Below are 7,362 nucleotides of genomic sequence, written 5' to 3'. Positions count from 1 at the left end.
CACAGAGAGGCTAAGTAAATTGACCAAAGTCATACAGGTAATGGGTGACAGAACAAAGATTTGAACCCAGGCAGGCTGGCTGTACAGGCTTAACTCTTTTCCCCCTTCTCCTCACCCCCGCCCCCTCCCACCCCCACCACGAAAACAAGCTTCTCCTTTATTCCTCTGTCTCAGCCCCTAGCTTATTCTCCCATTCTAAAGATCAAGTCTCCAACTTGTTCTATCTGCCTGAGTGCTGTGGTGATGAAGTGCCTGGAACCTTAAGTCCTCACTACAGATTCCAAGGGGCTGGCCCCCTGACCCTCAGCCCTAGGCCAGTCACACTGATTCTTCCACCCAATTACAGGCCTCTCTGCCCTGGGTCTCTGCTTGGGAAGCTGCCTAATGCTTGTTTCCAAACATTACAGAAGCTACCTTTCTGACAAGTTTCCCTCCATCACCCACAGGGACTTTGGTCTCCAAGCCTCTTGCTCACCTACATTGGCTGTCCCACCCTAGGACTCCAGCAACTCCAGACATAGCTCTGACTACAATGGTCCAAGCTCCACTTCTGGTGGCGGCATACTGGGGCTTCTCTCTTCAAGGAGTGTCCTGGCTGTGGAAGAGTGTGGCCACATCATTTTCACACTGACTAACTCATCCCCCTTTTTCCACAGCTGAGTCTGAAGAGGGCAATTACAGGGAGCCAGCATTTTAGCTTTCTTAAGATACACTGAAGGAGCAGAGAGTCACCCAGAAGCTCCTCTGGACTAGGACGTGTTAGGGTTACTGGCCTGTTCAGCATGTGTAGACTGGCTTCTAACCATGTAAATAAGAAGGGCAAAGATGACTAAGCTCCTCAGAGACCAGTAAAAAATATTCAAGGTGTCCTTAAGACTGTGACATATACCTGAGTAAGAAAGGAGAACTTAGGCTTACTGTATGAAAATACTCGTCAATTGAATGCCTAAGATATCAAAATGTCAAGTATCCCATGATGCTTTGCTAGGCCAATTGAAACTGAGTAATAAAATATACCTAAAACAGCAGGAGAATTAGGGGACTCCTTAGTCATAAGAGCACATATTTGATGAACAGGTAAAAAAGAAAAAAAATTTCCCCTGTCTAAAAGGCAGAATGTTAAACATTTTGAGAGGCAACAGATTCCCAACCTAAAAGGTGATAGGGCCACCACCTAAGACAATTAGCTTCCGGTCCAGAGCAGAACCACACATGTCTCAGGGTCAAGGACATCTCTGTACTGTTTGGGCTGCTGTCTACCTCACCTCCTTGGTGCTATTCTATTTTCAGAGTCCAGTTCTCTAGCTTTTTCAATGATGTGGTGATATACCAAATAGCCTTTCAAAATATTTATTTTCTATAGGAATGAGCCAGTCACTATCTATTGTACGCACCCAAGAACTTCTGACAATACAATGGTACACCAACTTGCAGCATTTTATAGGCAAAAGCAAAATATTTCCCAAAAGCAAATGGTTCTAACAAATTCAACTTAAAAAGACACATATTTCAATAGAAAACAGGGTGAAAGACATGAGCAGACAATTTGTCAAAGACGAAATACAAATGTCCAATAAACACAGGAAAAGACATTGTCCTCACATTTCCAAAATGCAAATTTTTCAAGTACTACTTTTTTCACATAAAAGTTCTTAAGTTATTAATCCTCTCATGAAAAATCTGCTCAATCTGCACAGACAAAGTCACTGAAGATTCTTTATTCCTTCTGTCGTCCAAGCTCCACTTCACGTTTGCCAGCACCAACGTGGGCCTTTGCAGTTCCCCTAACTTTCTTCATGCTGTTCTTGTGTTCCTTTTACTGTTTTCTTATGAGGTATTTTTTCTCATACAGGCCATGTCTTGCAAGTCTATGTTTGAGTTGATTTTTCTTTGCGTAATCCAAGGAATTGTAAATCATCCAAAGCCAGTTGTCTCGCCCTCACCAAGAGGGCTCTTGGTGATTTGGATTTGGATTCAGATGTATTTGGTGTGGTCTTGTACACTTTGGCTAGTTTTTCCTGAATTTCTGTCCTAGGTACTCTTGCCTACCCAGGGTGAAGGACGTCGATGACCATTTGTTTCCATTGAAGGAGTCTGTTGGTCATGAACTTTTTGGTCTAGATAGTTACTGTGTAGTTCATAACGGCGGCTGACCCTCAAGCAGCCAGGGAGGAAACGTTTTTCAAATATTATTGAGAAATCATTCTTCCCATATCATATTGACAAAGATTAAGAGTGCTAATACTCAGTGTGGTAGGCTTGCACAGAACAAGTCCTTGGGGGTGTAAAATGACATAACCTTTCTGGGAGGAATTTGATATTGTGCATCAAAATTTAAAGTGTTCCTTGTGGCCCAGCAATTTTACTTGTAGGAATTTATCTTGAAGAAAGGCCATGACCCATGAAGCTCAGTCCCCAAATGGTATCCTAGAATATATAGTTCATGTAGTTCAAAGTAAATTCACAGTTCAAAGTAATTTCAAAATAACTCATGCCTGTATCTTGTTTGTGTCAGACACCATGGAAAGGATGGACTTAACAAAATTATATATTGGATCCCTTTTCATCCTCTCCCCTAATTCACCGCCCCTGTATTTTGAAGCTGATCTCCTCAAAGACTCTGCCCTAAAGTATTCCTCTCGCCCTAGCCCTAGACAACTCTCCTCTCTCCCTTGGACCAAGAAGACCAAGAATGTGTCTTCCTTAAGGGCAGAGGACTAGGGGAGACCGAAACTATCCGGGAAGGTAAAGACGGGAACATTCACAAATTAATAATCTTTGTTTTAATCCCATTTAAACATAAGTAGATAAGGGTTCTAAGAGATACATCTCAGCCCCTACCAACGTCTCCCTCACTCTACTCCAGCCACCCTGACTCCTCGCTGTTCTTCAGGCCTTTGCACTTGTTGTTGCACTGGCCACACTGCAATTCAAGATAAATACACAGGGCTTGCTCCCCCCACCTCCATCCTATTCAGGTCTTTGCTCAAATGTCAGTAATTTATTATACCTGCTCAGGGAGATCTTCCCTGGTTATCATACTTAAAAATGCAACACGGAGCTCCTTACTACTTCCTAACCTCCTTCCTGGCTTTTTCTCTATGGCATTTACTATCAACTAACATTCTATACAGTTTTACTCATTCATTCACTGCCCACGTTCCTCCTCCCCCACTAGAATATAAACTCCATGAGAGAGGGATTTTTGCCTGTTTTCTTCACCACTTTATTCTCAGTGCCTAGAAGAAAAGCTGACACAGAGTAGATGCTCAAACATATATTTGTTAGTGCAAAAATACCCTTGTTAATGTTTGTAGTAAAAAAAACAAAATACCCTGAGTGTTTTGTAAATTGTAGATTTGTTAAATATACCACATTCACACAATGGGTTGCTTAGCATACTGTGTGAGGCAGAATAATATTTTATTTTGATAATAAGATATCAAGTCCTAATTTCTAGAGCTTTAAAGGTAACCTTATATGGAAAAAGGATCTCGCAGGTGTGGTTAAGTTAAGAAATTTGAGAAGAAAAGACCATCCTAGGATTACCGGGCGGGCCCTAAATAGTATTATACAAAGTGTCTTTATGGGAGAGACGTTGTGGTGGGGGGAGGGAATTAATATACACACAAAAGAGAAGGTAATGTGAAGATGAAGTTGAAAACGATTTGAAAATTGGAGCGATGGGGCCACAAGCCAAGGAACGCCAGCAGCCACCAGAAACTGCCAATACCTTGATTTCCACCCAGTGATACTGGTTTCAGACTTCTGGCCTCCAAAACTGTCAGAGAATAAACATCTGCTGCTTTGAGTTACCAAGTTTGTGGTAATTTGTTACAGTGGTGGCAGGAAACACACACTTAACTTTTATATTATTTTGGATTATTCTCGGAATGAAATTTTCTCTCCCAATGGAGCCATCCCAAGTATCAAAAATCCCTCAGTTCATTTAATTTTTTAATTAAACGTTTTATTTTGAGATAATTGTAGCTTCATATGAGATGGTAAGAAATAATTCAGAGAGATCCTGTGTATCTTTTACCCAGGGTGCCAGGGAACATCTTGCAAAATGATAGTCCACTATTACAATGAAGTCTTGTTACCAGCTCATGTGGAAAGGTTGTCCTGGTTCCCCACTTTGCCTTCTCTGACCCCTCCTAGCAAGGGTACTGGGGTACCTCTTTACAGCCTGGTGAGGGCAGAAGTCTCAGGTCCCATTTGGCTTTTGTTGCCGTGGGTATGGGTGGGCCAGGTTTTTCTTTGGTGTTTGGCTAGAGTAGAACAGTTATTGTCTAAGAGTTGTGTCTTTCCTGGCTGCACCTTTCCTTGTCCTTTGGCTGGACTAGAGAGAAGGCTTTCGTTAGAGCTTTTTTCATCTGTGCTCATGGGTGTTTCTGGGTTCCTGGTTTCTTCAGTTCCAAGCCTGGAAAAATGAGCAAAAGAAACCCAGGACACTCACTGCCACATGGTTCCTCAAATCCTGATGTCCTTATTCAGTTCCTATTCTTTCCTTTGCCTTTCAGAGTCTCCTTATGTCTGTTTTATATATTCTGTTCAGAGATTTTAATTGTATTTAGTGGGAGGAATAGGGAAAGTATGTCTACTCCATCTTCCCAGAAGTGAACAGATCCTGTTTTATTTGGGATTTTTCACTTATAGGAAAAAGGAAGAAACAGAATATTTGGAAAGCTCTGAAAAGTGGAGAAAGCTACTCCTCTTTAAGTTTTCCAGTTCTACAGCCATGGTGATCCTCTCTTAATACTCAGACATATAGTTTCCTTGTATAATATTACATTTGCACATGTTAGAAGCTCAGTTCTATCGTAAAGTCTTTGGCAAAGACCACATCTTAGACTTTTTTCCCCCCACAGAGGAGGTATCTAATAATCGTTGAATGAATTCATAAAAAAAAAAAAAAAAAGAAAAAAAAAATCTACCACAGACCAAGCAATATGGGAGTCTTAGATAGATGTGCAGGGAAAAAAACTCACCATGTCCTCAAGGGTCTTAAGTCTAGAACAGAATGAAATTACCCCTGGCATTCCTTTTACACTAAATCCACCAACTCGATTTTATATAACAGAAATTAAAAGTTTGCTCACTATGGGATGTGGAATCCAACCCCTAATCATAACATGTGGTATTCAAGACCGTTTCATAAGTCGACTGGTGCTTGGAAGCAATGAAGACTGGCAGAGCCTATAGGTTCATTTGCTCACACATTTCTTTTTATATTTTTCTCTGGAAAAGTCTCAGATACTCTATGATATCTGAGATAAGCAACTCTTGCAAAGTAAGGCTTTTGCAACACAGTGAAACATGTAGGCTAACCTATATCTTAGTCCCATAGAGTACTTCTGACTGGGCCTCAAGAAGACCAGGGAGATTAAACTATATGCAAGCCATGTACTTATATCTTATTTTGCAGATTGAATTCTTTCAAGCAGTGGCTAACATCTTCAACAGGCATTCAGTAGTGGACAGAGATGGTCACAGGTCTGTGAAAGCACCATTTCTCCTGAAACACAGCAGTGACTACGGCCTTCAAAATTCTTTCTGAATACCAAAAAGCATGGATAAGAACAATTTTCTGTCTCCGAGTTTTTAAGGCTGAAATGTCTGATCTGCCGTAGGCTATAACGTGAATGGACAGAGAGACAAAATTATCTTTGCATTTAGAATGCAGATAATCCCAAGACTGAGGCCATATTTTTCTAATTTTGACCCATTCTTGATTTTCTATAAATTGTTTAATCTCTTTATATCTCCTCATTGGGATATCATAAAGATTACCTCCTCACTTGAAAGTTGTAAATGAGACATATATCAGCAGAGATTTATTTGATGTGAGGTACACTCTCAAGAAAAAGTGTCGTCCTTGGGTTTCTAAACTATAAAGTTTAATTTTCAGTCCCCACTGTCTGAACTCTTGGCTGATTAATTCATATAAAATCTTCACAGTTTTCTCCTTTTCGTTCCCAATCCAAATCTCAAGGACAATACACAGAAATTAATTTTTGAGTTAGAATGGGAGAAATTGTGTTAAATTTCTTCAGAGAATTAATGTGGAGTTAAATGTAATTTGTCGAGGGTACAATGCTTTTGCTAGCAGTTGTCCTTGCCATTTTATTTTAATATTTTTATGTCTGCCTTTACAGCAACTATTTTAATTTAGATTTTTTAGTATTTTATAATAATGTTTGGTAGAGGGGGAAAAAATGGCTGGTGCACAGAGACAGTTTGCCTAGGTTAGATGACCATTGCTGAGTGGACTGGATTCTCATTCTTGCTACCTGGAATGTGGAGCTACTATCTGGCTGGTATTAAGGGACACTTTTTGTAATGGCTAATTCATGATCCTGGAAAAATAATATAGTTAACTGTTCTTTTTAATAGCGAAATGTTTGTTTCCTCAGACACTTAAGAACACATTTAAAGTTGTGATGAATCTGAAATGGTTTAGAACCTTATATCTGACATTGCACCCCCTAACCTTCAAGCCCACACCCATGCCAGTTCTGATAGTGACAGTTTTTAAAAATACATTCAGTTGGTGAATTCTGATGATCTGTTTACTATCTCCATGTACCCCTGGGGCACTCACTATGGGGAGAATAAGTGAAAGGATGAATGTGAAAGTAATTTGTAAACTGTAAGCTTAGTTTAATGCTATACTCTTCATAATCTTTAAAGCCATTGTCATCACCATCATCATTCACCCTTCATCAAGCTATGCCTCAACTATTGCAGACTCATTTTCCTTCTTCTCTTTGCTTCAGTCAGTTCGAAATCCTCTCCAAGTAATCTTTCTCTCCCATTGCTCCAGTCTTATTCTCCTCCTTCAAACCCCTCCTCTGTCTTCTGGATTAAACAATCTCACATCTTTCCAAAAGATTCATTTTCTCCTCTAAGACTTTTTCCTTGACCATCACAACAATCTCGGAAATGCCCAGTGTCAGCGACGACTGATGATAGAAACTAATCTCTCTCTCTGCTATCTGTTGGCTCTGCCTTTCGCACATTCCATTCTTTTCAGTGCAAATGCTTTCTATTTGAATTGAGAGCTAGCAAGGAGGACTGGCCACCGTCATTTAATATGTTATCAGTACCATCATTGCAATTTATGCGTGAGGTACATTACATATTATTAACATGCCATGTTCTTGCACTAGAAAGATTGCATCGGGGTCCAACTTTCCTGGGCTGCCCACTGGATTTTTTTTCTGAGTTAAAGGGGTACGGTAAAGAGTCATAACCCATGCGCTGTCTCCTCTTGCCCTTAGGTATATATTTGAGAAACAGATATTGTAGGGTCCCTTTGTCACATCAGAATAGTGTTTTCCTTTGTCTTCTTTCCATATC

At 40.2% G+C, this 7,362-nt stretch overlaps 1 pseudogene; it reads right to left on the bottom strand.

Moving 5' to 3' along the window:
• Window positions 1-1,717: 1,717 nt before the first annotated feature.
• Window positions 1,718-2,141, bottom strand: LOC107195765 (annotated as a pseudogene).
• Between the last annotated feature and the right edge of the window lie 5,221 nt (window positions 2,142-7,362).

The sequence above is a fragment of the Pteropus alecto genome, unplaced genomic scaffold, assembly GCF_000325575.1.
Source record: "Pteropus alecto unplaced genomic scaffold, ASM32557v1 scaffold20, whole genome shotgun sequence".
Classification (NCBI taxonomy): domain Eukaryota; kingdom Metazoa; phylum Chordata; class Mammalia; order Chiroptera; family Pteropodidae; genus Pteropus; species Pteropus alecto.
The sequence above is the reverse complement of the archived record's forward strand: the minus strand, read 5'-3'. Positions and strand labels throughout refer to the sequence as shown.